Raw genomic sequence first — 10,952 nt, 5'->3', positions numbered from 1 at the left:
CGACTTTGCCTCCCAGAAGGCAATTAACAATGGGTGGTCATTTTCAACCTTGAGTCTGGGAGAGAAGTGTTACTGGCCTCTCACATGATGATAGAGAGTGATGTGGGTAGAAGTCAGGGACGCTGCTAAATGTTTTACAGTATACAGAACAGCTCCCCACAGCAAACAATGACCTGGCCTGAATGTCAGTATTGGTAAAGTTGAGAAACCCTGGATTAGGATAAGAAAACTGACTTCTCTGACTTCCCACCTGCCAAGCGACTTACCTAACTAGCAGGTGTCCTCATTTCACAGATTGGGAAACAACTTCAGAGATGTTAACTACTTTACATAACCAAAGTTATATAGCCAGTAGCTCTTCTTCTTTGTCTTGTACCATAAATTTCAATTTATTGACCTTTTTTTTAATACTGTTCAAAGGATTAGCATTTTCTGCTTATTTGTGAGACTTAAATTTCAGATAACTTTCTGATGTGTTCTCAAACCTTCAAATATCTCTATCCATCCTTGTTTTTGCCTTCATGTATACAAAACAATTAAGATATAAAGAAAAGTAAACACTAATCTTAAGAAAGGGGCTTCCTAGGTGACACTTGTTCTATTGCTCAGTCGTGTCTGACTCCTTGAGACCCCACGAAGCACGCCAGGATTTTCTGTTCTTCACCATCTCCCAGAGGTTGCTCAAACTCATGCCCATTAAGTTGCTGATGCCATCTAACCATCTCGTCTTCGGTCATCCCCATCTCCTCTTGCCTTCAGTCTTTCCCAGCAATTGGTCTTTTCCAATGAGTCTGCTCTTCCCATTAGGTGGCCAGAGTATTGGAGCTTCAGCTTCAGCATCAGTCCTTTCAATGAATATGCACGAATGATTTCCTTTAGGATTGACTGGTTTGATCTCCTTGCAGTCCAAGAGACACTCAAGATTCTTCTCCAGCACCACAGTTTGAAAGCATCAAATCTTCAGCACTCAGCCTTCTTAATGGTCCAACTCTTACATCCATACATGACTACTGGAAAAACCATAGTTTTGAATATACAGACCATATTTATTGGCACAGTAATGTCTCTGCCTTTTAATACACTGTCTAAGTTTGTCATAGCTTTTCTTCCAGGGAGCAAGCATCTTTTAATTTCATGGCTGCCATCACTGTCGCAGTGATTTTGGAGCCCAAGAAAATAAAGTCTCTCACTGTTTCCATTGTTTCCCCATCTATTTGCCACAGAGTGATGAGACCAGATACCATGATCTTTGTTTTTTGAATATTGAGTTTTAAGCCATCTTTTTCACTCTCCTCTTTCACTTTCGTCAAGAGGCTTTTTAGTTCCTCTTCACTTTCTGCCATTAGGGTGGTATCATCTGTATATCTGAAGTTATTGATATCTCTCCCTGCAATCTTCATTCCAGCTTGTCCTCTATTTAGTCCAGCATTTTGCTTGATGTACTCTGCATATAAGTTATATTCAACTTACATAGCAAAGTGACAATATACAGCCTTGATGTACTCTGTTCCCAATTTGGAACCAGTCCATTGTTCCATGTCCAGTTCTAACTGTTGCTTCTTGACCTGCATGCAGGTTTCTCAAGAGGCAGGTAAGGTGGTCTGGTATCTCTTTAAGAATTTTCCGCAGGTAAGGTGGTCTGGTATCTCTTTAAGAATTTGACTGTGTGTTTTTGTGATCCACACAGTCAAAGGCTTTAGTGTCATTAATGAAGCAGATGTTTTTCGTGAATTCTCTTGCTTTTTCCGCTATCCAATGGATATTAGCAGTTTGATTTCTGGTTCCTGTGCCTTCTCTAAATACAGCTTGTACTTCTGGAACTTCTCAGTTCATGTTCTATTGAAGCCTAGCTATAACGATTTTGAGCATTACCTTGCTAACGTGTGAAATGAATGTAATTGTGCAATAGTTTGAACATTCTTTGGCATTGCTCTTTGGGATGGGAATGAAAACTGACCTTTTCCAGTCCTGTGGCCACTGCTGAGTTTTCCAAATTTGCTGGCATATTGAATGCAGCACTTTAACAGCATCATCTTTTAGGATTTGAAATAGCTCAGCTAGAATTCCATCACCTCCACTAGCTTTGTTCTAGTGATGCTTCCTAAGGCCCATTTGACTTCACACTCCAGGCTGTCTGGCTCTAGGTGGCACTAGTGGTAAAGAACTTGCCTGCCAATGCATGAGATGTAAGAGACATAGATCCCTGGATCAGGAAGATCCCCTGGAGAAGGAAATGGCAACCCACTCCAATATTCTTGCCTGAAGAATCACCATGGGGAGAGGAGCCTGGTGGCCTACAATCCGTAGGGTCACAAAGAGTTGGTCACAACTGAAGCAACTTAGCATGCATGCAATAAAGAAACATACAACCTTGTTTTCTTTCAGACTTCTGGCCCTATGTTTACAACAGGTTCCTCCTGAGCAAAAGAACCCTGTGGATTTTATAATTTATCAGTGAAATAATCAATTACAAAATTGATCACAAGCCACAGGAGTTCTAAGAGGTACCCCAGAAGATCTGCGTTCAAGACATACTACTCCCTCATTGTACCATGGGAACCCAGTTCTTCCTCAACAGTCAGATTCAGTCAGTCTGGCCAGACAGTGACCCTCTTTTCTTTGACTGTCACGATGAGCTCAAGGTAGCCCAGTGACAGTATCAACTTATAGTTTAATAGAACCATTGATGTGTCCTCTAATGATTTTTTTTAATGGTTTAAAAAAAAAATAGAATTGGCATAAAACATTGTATTAAATATTAGTTTTAGGTCTTCAACATGATGATTTTGATATATGTATTATATATGTGGGGAAGTGATCACCACAGTAAGTTTAGTTAACATCCATAAACCTCACATTATTGCAAATTGTGTGTGTGTGCGATGAGAATTTAGGATTTGTTCTCTTAGCAACTTTCAGATATACAGTACAGTGTTGTTAACTATGGGCTTCCCAGATGATATAGTGGTAAACAGTCTGCCTACAATGCAGGAGATGCGAATTCAGTCCCTGAGTTGGGATCCCCTGGAGAAGAAAATGGCAACCCACTCCAGTATTCTTGCTTGGGAAATCCCATAGACAGAGGAGACTGGCAGCCTACAGTCCACAGTATCACAACAGAATCAGGCACAAGTTAGCAACTAAACAACAATTGTTAATTATAGTCACCATGTTGCTCAGTTCAGTCACTCAGTCGTGTCTGACTCTTTGCAGCCCCATGGACTGCAGTACACCAGGCTTCTCTGTCCATCACCAATTCCTGGAGCTTGCTTAAACTCATGTCCACTGAGTCGTTGATGCCATCCAACAACCCTCCCATCCTCTGTTGCCCGCTTCTCCTGCCTTCAATCTTTTCCAATATCAGGGTCTTTTCCAGTGAGTCAGTTCTTCCCATCAGGTAGCCAGAGTATTGGAGCTTCAGCATCAGTTCTTCCAATGGATATTCAAGACTAATTTCCTTTAGGATTGACTAATTGGATCTCCTTGTAGTCCAAGGGACTCTCAAGAGTCTTCTCCGGCACCACAGATCAAAAGCATCAATTCTTTAGCACTCAGCCTTTTTGTTTTTGTTTTTGTTTTTGTTTTTGTTTTTGTTTTTCAGCCTGCCCAGCTGTAGTCAGTGATTTTTTTTGTTGTTGTTGTTGTTTTTTCAATTTTTTTTTCTAATTTTATTTTATTTTTAAACTTTACATAATTGTATTAGTTTTGCCAAATATCAAAATGAATCCGCCACAGGTATACATGTGTTCCCCATCCCGAACCCTCCTCCCTCCTCCCTCCCCATACCATCCCTCTGGGCCTTCCCAGTGCACCAGCCCCAAGCATCCAGCATCGTGCATCGAACCTGGACTGGCAACTCGTTTCCTACATGATATTTTACATGTTTCATTGCCATTCTCCCAAATCTTCCCACCCTCTCCCTCTCCCACAGAGTCCATAAGACTGTTCTATACATCAGTGTCTCTTTTGCTGTCTCGTACACCGGGTTATTGTTACCATCTTTCTAAATTCCATATATATGCGTTAGTATACTGTATTTATGTTTTTCCTTCTGGCTTACTTCACTCTGTATAATAGGCTCCAGTTTCATCCACCTCATTAGAACTGATTCAAATGTATTCTTTTTAATGGCTGGCACTCAGCCTTTTTTGTAGTCCAACTCTCACATCCATACATGACTACTGGAAACACCATGAAGTGAGGTGAAGTCACTCAGTTGTGTCCGACTCTTTGTGACCCCATGGACTGTAGCCTACAAGGATCCTCAGTCCATGGGATTTTCCAGGCAAGAATACTGGAGTGGGTTGCCATTTCCTTCTCCAGGGGATCTTCCCATCCCAAGGATCGAACCCGGGTCTCCCACATTGTAGGCAGACGCTTTACCGTCTGAGCCACCAGGGAAGCCAGAAACACCATAGTGAAAGTGAAAGTGAAGTCACTCAGTCATATCTGACTCTTTGCGACCCCATGGACTGTAGCCCACCAGGCTCCTCCATCCATGGGATTTTCCAGGCAAGAGTACTGTAGTGGGTTGCCACTTCCTTCTCTAGGGGATCGTATCTTCCTGACCCAGGGGTCAAACTCAGGTCTCCTGCACTATAGGCAGATGCTTTACCGTCTGAGCCAACAGGGTAGAAGAGTGATCCATAGCTTTGGCTATACGGACCTTTGTTGGTAAAATAATGTCTCTGCTTTACAATATGCTATCTAGGTTGGTCATGCCTTTTCTCCCAAGGATATATATTTTTTTGGTGTTAGTTTTAGAAGGTCTTGTAGGTCTTCATAGAATCATTCAACTTCAGCTTTTTCGGTTTTAGTGGTTGGGGCATGGACTTGGAATACTGTGATATTGAATGGTTTGCCTTGGAAACAAACAGAGATCATTCTGTCATTTTTGAGATTGCACCCAAGTACTGCATTTTGGACTCTTTTGTTGACTGTGAGGGCTACTTCATTCTTCTAAGGGATTCTTGCCCACAGTAGTAGATATAATGGTCATCTGAATTAAATTCACCCATTCCAGTCCATTTTTGTTCACTGATTCCTAAAATGTTGATGTTGACTCTTGCCATCTCCTGTTTGACCACTTCCAATTTACCTTGATTCATGGACCTAACATTCCAGGTTCCTATGCAATATTGTTCTTTAGAGCATCAGATTTTACTTTGATCATTAGTCACATCCACAACTAGGCACTGTTTTAGCTTTGGCTCAGCTTCTTCATTCTTTCTGGAGCTGTTTCTCCACTGTTCTCCAGTAGCATATTGGGCACCTACCAACCTGGGGAGTTCATCTTTCAGTGTCCTATCTTCTTGCCTTTTCATACTGTTCATGGGGTTCTCAAAGCAAGAATATTGAAGTGGTTTGCCATTCCCTTCTCCAGTGGACCATGTTTTGTCAAAACTCTCCACCCTGACCCGTCCATCGTGGGTGGCCCTACAAGGCTTGCCTCATAGTTTCATTGAGTTAGACAAGGCTGTAATCACTTGTTAGACAAGTGATCAGTTTGGTTAGTTTTCTGTAATTGTGGTTTCCATTCTATCTGTCCTCTGATGGATAAGGATAAGAGGGTTATGGAAGCTTGCTGATGGGAGGGACTGGCTGTGGGGGAATCTGGGTTTTGCTCTGATGGGCGGGGCCATGCTCAGTAAATCTTTAATCCAGTTTTCTGTTGATGGGTTGCTTCAAAATCACTGCAGATGGTGATTGTAGCCATGAAATTAAAAGACTCTGGCTCCTTGGAAGAAAACTATGACAAATCTAGATAGCATATTAAAAAGCAGAGGCATTAGTTTACCGACAAAGGTCTGTATAGTCAAAGCTATGCAGTTTCCAGTGGTCATGTATGGATGTGAGAGTTGGACTATAAAGAAAGCTGAGTGCTAAAGAATTGATGCTTTTGATCTGTGGTACTGGAGAAGACTCTTGAGAATCCCTTGGACTGCAAGGAGATCCAACTAGTCAATCCTAAAGGAAATCAGTCCTGAATATCCATTGGAAGGACTGATGCTGAAGCTCCAGTACTCTGGCTACCTGATAGGAAGAACTGACTCACTGGAAAAGACCCTGATGCTGGGAAAGATTGAAGGCAGGAGAAGGGGATGACAGGATGGGATGGTTGGATGGCATCACTGACTCAATGGACATGAGTTGGAGCATGCACCAGGAGTTGGTTATGGACAAGGAATCCTGGCTTGCCGCAGTCCATGGGGTTGCAAAGAGTCAGACATAACTGAGCGACTGAACTGAACTTCTTCCAAGGAGCAAGCATCTTTTAATTTCTTGGCTGGAGTCACCATCTGCAGTGATTTTGGAGCCCAAGAAAATAAAGTCTCACTGTTTCCATTGTTTCCCTATTTATTTACCAGTAAAGTAATGGGACCGGATGCCATGGTCTTTGTTTTTTGAATGTTGAGTTTTAAGCCATCTTTTTCACTCTCCTCTTTCACTTTTATCAAGAGGCTCTTTAGTTCTTTGCTTTCTGCCATAGGGTGGTATCATCTGCGTATCTGAGGTTATTGATATTTCTCCTGGCCATCTTGATTCCAGCTTGTGCTTCATCCAGCCCGGCATTTCGCATGATGTACTCTGCATATAAGTTAAATAAGCGAGGTGACAATATACAGCTTTGACGTATTCCTTTCTCAATTTTGAACCAGTCCATTGTTTCATGTCTGGTTCTAACTGTTGCTTCTTGACCTGCATGCAGGTTTCTCAGGAGGCAGGTCAGGCGGTCTCGTATTCCCATCTATTTAAGAATTTTCCACAGTTCCTATGTTGTGTGTGTGTGTTTGCTAAGTTGCTTCAGTTGTGTCCAACTCTGCGCGCCCCCGTGGACTATAGGCCACCAGTCTCCTCTGCTTCAGTGTTAGATACATGTAAATCTATAAATGCTATATCTTCTTATTGGATTGACCCCTTTATCATTCTTCTTCATCTCCTATTATAGGTTTGTCTTTAAGTCTTTTGTCTGATGCAGATATAGCTACCACAGTTTTCTTTGGTTTTTGTTTGCATAGACTATTTTTGTCACTTTTTGTCTCTGTGTGTTCTTAAAGCTGATGTCTCTGATAGACAGCATATATTTTTATCCATCAGCCATTCTGTATATTTCAATTGGAGAATTTATAACATTTATATATAAAGTATTAATAAGTATGAGCTTATTGCCATTTTGCTGATTGGTTTCTGGGTGTTTTGTAATTCGTTTGTTCTCTTCTTCTCTTGCTCTCTTCTGTTGTGATGGGTGATTTTCTGTAGTGGTAACCTTTAATTTCTTTATCTTTTGTATACCTACTATAGTTTTTTGCTTTGTGGTTATCATAAGGCTCACATGCAATATGCTATATTTGTTAACAGTCTATTTTAAGTTGATAATAACTTAAGTTTGCACACATTCTGAAGCTTTACCCCCCTTCACATTTTATATTTTTGATTTCACAATTTGCATCTTTTTATCTTGTGTATGCATTAACAAATTACAGTAGTTGTAGTTATTTTCCATGTTTATAACTGACTAACCCACCACCCTTACAACATTAGATTATTCTGAATTTAACTCCATGTCATTAAAGTCTTTTTCTGGGATTTTATCTTGTTCTTTTCCTTGGAACTTATTTCTCTGTGGATATAATTTTCCCTGACTGTCTATATTGGCTTAATGCCATGTCTCAGTCTGGAAGGAGTGGTCTGATTCAGAAGATGGAATTTCTTCAACCCTGTAGTAGCTCATGCCTCTCACTTAAACCTTTGTGGTTATCCAAGCAGCCTTCTGTGTTCTTACAGGCTCCCAGTAATTGAGGATCTGCCAAGATTTGTCTGCATGCCAAAGGGGAGGATCTCAGTCAGCACCTAGAGGCGGACTAAATGGAAGCCAGACTCTCAGGCAGCACACTTTAGTATGTGAATATTTTCCTTCGGGGGAGGACTGGTAAATGAATCTGTCTGCGTCCTCTCTGCTGAGCCCTGAAGGGATAGCCAGTTTAAAACTTTTTTTCTTTTTTGCTATCATCCCATTGAACCCATGAACACAGGGTCCACTGGTCACTGGTGCCAGACCTCTGAGGGGCAGTCAAAAAACCCCAGGTGGCAGATGTGTGCAAAAGCGCCTTTCTCAGAGACGCAAGCAGTATAGAGTGGGGCACAGAGACAGCATTAAGGTGGTGCCCACTGGCCTCCCTAGTCTGTGGAGAGGAGGGTAGTCATCCCCTCTGGCCACAGCTATTAACAGAGCTAATAGTCTTCTCTCATAGAAAGACTGGTCAGTTCAGTCTGCTCCCTCCACCCTGGGCCTGGGAGGGATAACTAGTGAAAAGGTGTTTCTCTGTTTGTTACAGTCCAGTGAGACCCTTAAGCAGAAGCCTCACTGGCCACCAAAGCCAGGAGAGCAAGTGGCACCCTCTGGGCAGCAGCCACAAAACCTGGGGCATCAGACATGCACATGAGCCCCTTTCTGAAAGATCCTGGCAACCTGGACGAGGCAGGAAGAGAGCAGGAAGATGAACCTACCAGCCTCCGCGGTTTCTGGAGAGCAATAGTCAGCCCTTGGAAGCCTTTTAAGTTAGAAGCCTGTCCCTTGGGCTTTTAAGGTTAGTGACTAGCCTCTTTCACGGAAAGACTAGGTTCATTTCAGTCTGCTGCCCCTGCGCTGGGCCCTGGGGTTTAACCACAGGGAATCCACACAGTCTAAGAACTATCTATTGGATTAGTTTGCTATACCCTTGTGGGTCTCATGTCTGCAATCCCTGTTGGCTTTCAGAGCCAATGTTTTGGGGTCCATTTCTCAGGTGGAAGTCGTAAGAGTTGTGATACCAGCAGTGGGGTCCAAACCCTTCAGTCCTCTGGGGGAAGCTGAGTTGTGAGTTCTCTGCTGGTTTTATGTCACTGCACGGGATGAGGTTTATGGTGAGATTGTGTCCCACCTACCCATTTAGATGTTGGGGGGTTTGGTTCATCTGATGTGTATGAGTTGCTCAGTTAGTTTCCAGATATCTTTCGAAGGAAATTGGTGTGTGTGTAGCTATAGATTCAGTGTGTCTGTGAGAGGTGGTTTCAGGATTCTCCTGTGTTGCCATTTTGAAGCAGAAAAACATTTTTCAGTTTGTTATAACAAATACTGCATCACCAACATTCTTGTTGGGATGGATAATGATATTATGTGGGAAAAAATGAATATCAGTGATTGAATTGAAAAGTGATTCAGGATGTTGGATTCAGTGAGAAGTTTTAAGAATACCTTAACCGATTTATTTTCTTCATATTTTTCTCTCAGTGTATGCACAAGAACTAGGTATAATGATCCATGTTTAGTTAAGTATAAAGGACTCTTTTACTAAGAGTTAACATTCCAAAGAAGTATGTGTTATAGAAGAAGAAAGTATGTGTTGTAGTTTTTAACTGGCCATACTTTTCTTTCTTAGTGGTTTATAATAAACTAGTTTTTTATTATATACCAGTAAGAAAAACTAATAGTGCATCTTACAGTCGGTATATCTTAAATAAATTGCTTCATTTGGTTCTCAAATGAATACTGTGAGATCAGGCAAATGAAATTTGGGGAATTTTCATTTTCTTACTGGTGAGGTTGTATTTTATTTTATACTTTTGAACCTAACCTAAAAAACTAGTTCAGAGATTTGTTTTCTGTAACATTCAACCACAAACTTAAAAGCATCTTTACTGTTGAGTAGATCATGTTCCATAATGACACCTGTCTGAAACTGGGATATTACAAATGAAAGATGAAAGATGGGAGTTAAGCATAGGTGTTTTATGCATGGAGTCAGGGAACACTCAGATATGACAGAAAATCCTGGATAGGAAGCAAAAGGCTGGGAGAAATGTGGTGGTATGCAGTGTATCTCAGGTCTGGTCAAAGTGCTTTCATGGCATTTATTGTTGCGTTATAGATTTAGGTCTTCTTCTTGAATCTTTCAAAGGTGGTTCATTTCTCCTAAACTGTGCCTTCAGATTATATAGCTGTCAGTTTGCCTGGATTGGTAGTGAAGTTTTTCCTTCTATGCAGGAGAAACCAATTCTGGAAGGATTACTAGTTTACGGAATCGGTGGGAAGCCTGGTGAGACCCGAGATCAGACAATGATGATAGAAGCAGCCAGTAGCCCAGTGAGCTGCTCAGAATCTGGGACAACCAGAATTTTGGCCTTTCAGTTTCCCCTTGTCCAAAGTCAAATGTTGTTCAGTTCCCAAAACGGGGATTCAGATCATGGGCAGCCAGCAAAGCTACTTATACACCGTATTATTATATATTATGCCATATATGTTTTAATATCACTGAACAGAGAAGTTAAAAATACATTTAATATAGCCATATTTAGCTGTAAGGAATTATTTTTTTATTATCGCATTTTTTTTAAAGACCACTGTTAAATACAGCTGTTGTTGTTCAGTCGCTAAGTCACGTCTGACTCTTTGCAACCCCATGAACTGCAGCCAGGCTTCCCTGTCCTTCACTATCTCCTAGAGTTTGCTCAGACTCATGTCCATTGAGTCAGTGATGCTATCTAACCATCTCATCCTCTTCTGCCCCCTTCTCCTCTTGCCCCCAGTCTTTCCCAGCATCAGGGTCTTTTTCAATGACTTGGCTCTTTGCCAAAGTATTGGAGCTTCAGCTTCAGCATCAGTCCTTCCAACGAGTATTTATTGTTGATTTCCTTTAGGATTGACTGGTTTAATCTCCTTGCAGTCTAAGGGACTCTCAAGAGTCTTTTCCAACACCACAATTGGAAAGATTCAGTTCTTCGGCACTGAGCCTTCTTAATGGTCCAACTCTCACATCCATACATGACTACTGGAAAAACCATAGCTTTGACTATTGGACCTTTGTCAGCAAAGTGATACTTCTGCTTTTTAATATACTGTCTAGGTTTATCATAGCTTTTCTTCTAAGAAAAGAGCAAGTGTCTTTTAATTTCGTGGCTTCAGTCACTGCAGT

The 10,952-nt window shown here is 41.5% G+C and overlaps 1 protein-coding gene across 1 annotated transcript in view; it reads left to right on the top strand.

The window, feature by feature from the left end:
- Positions 1–10,952, top strand: part of STYX (serine/threonine/tyrosine interacting protein) — a 103,177-nt gene that overhangs the window by 68,212 nt on the left and 24,013 nt on the right. The gene's annotated exons all lie outside the window — the stretch shown is intronic.

The sequence above is a fragment of the Bos indicus x Bos taurus genome, chromosome 10 (genome assembly GCF_003369695.1).
Source record: "Bos indicus x Bos taurus breed Angus x Brahman F1 hybrid chromosome 10, Bos_hybrid_MaternalHap_v2.0, whole genome shotgun sequence".
NCBI lineage: Eukaryota > Metazoa > Chordata > Mammalia > Artiodactyla > Bovidae > Bos > Bos indicus x Bos taurus.
Note: the sequence above shows the minus strand (reverse complement) of the source record. Positions and strands in the feature narration are given on the sequence as shown.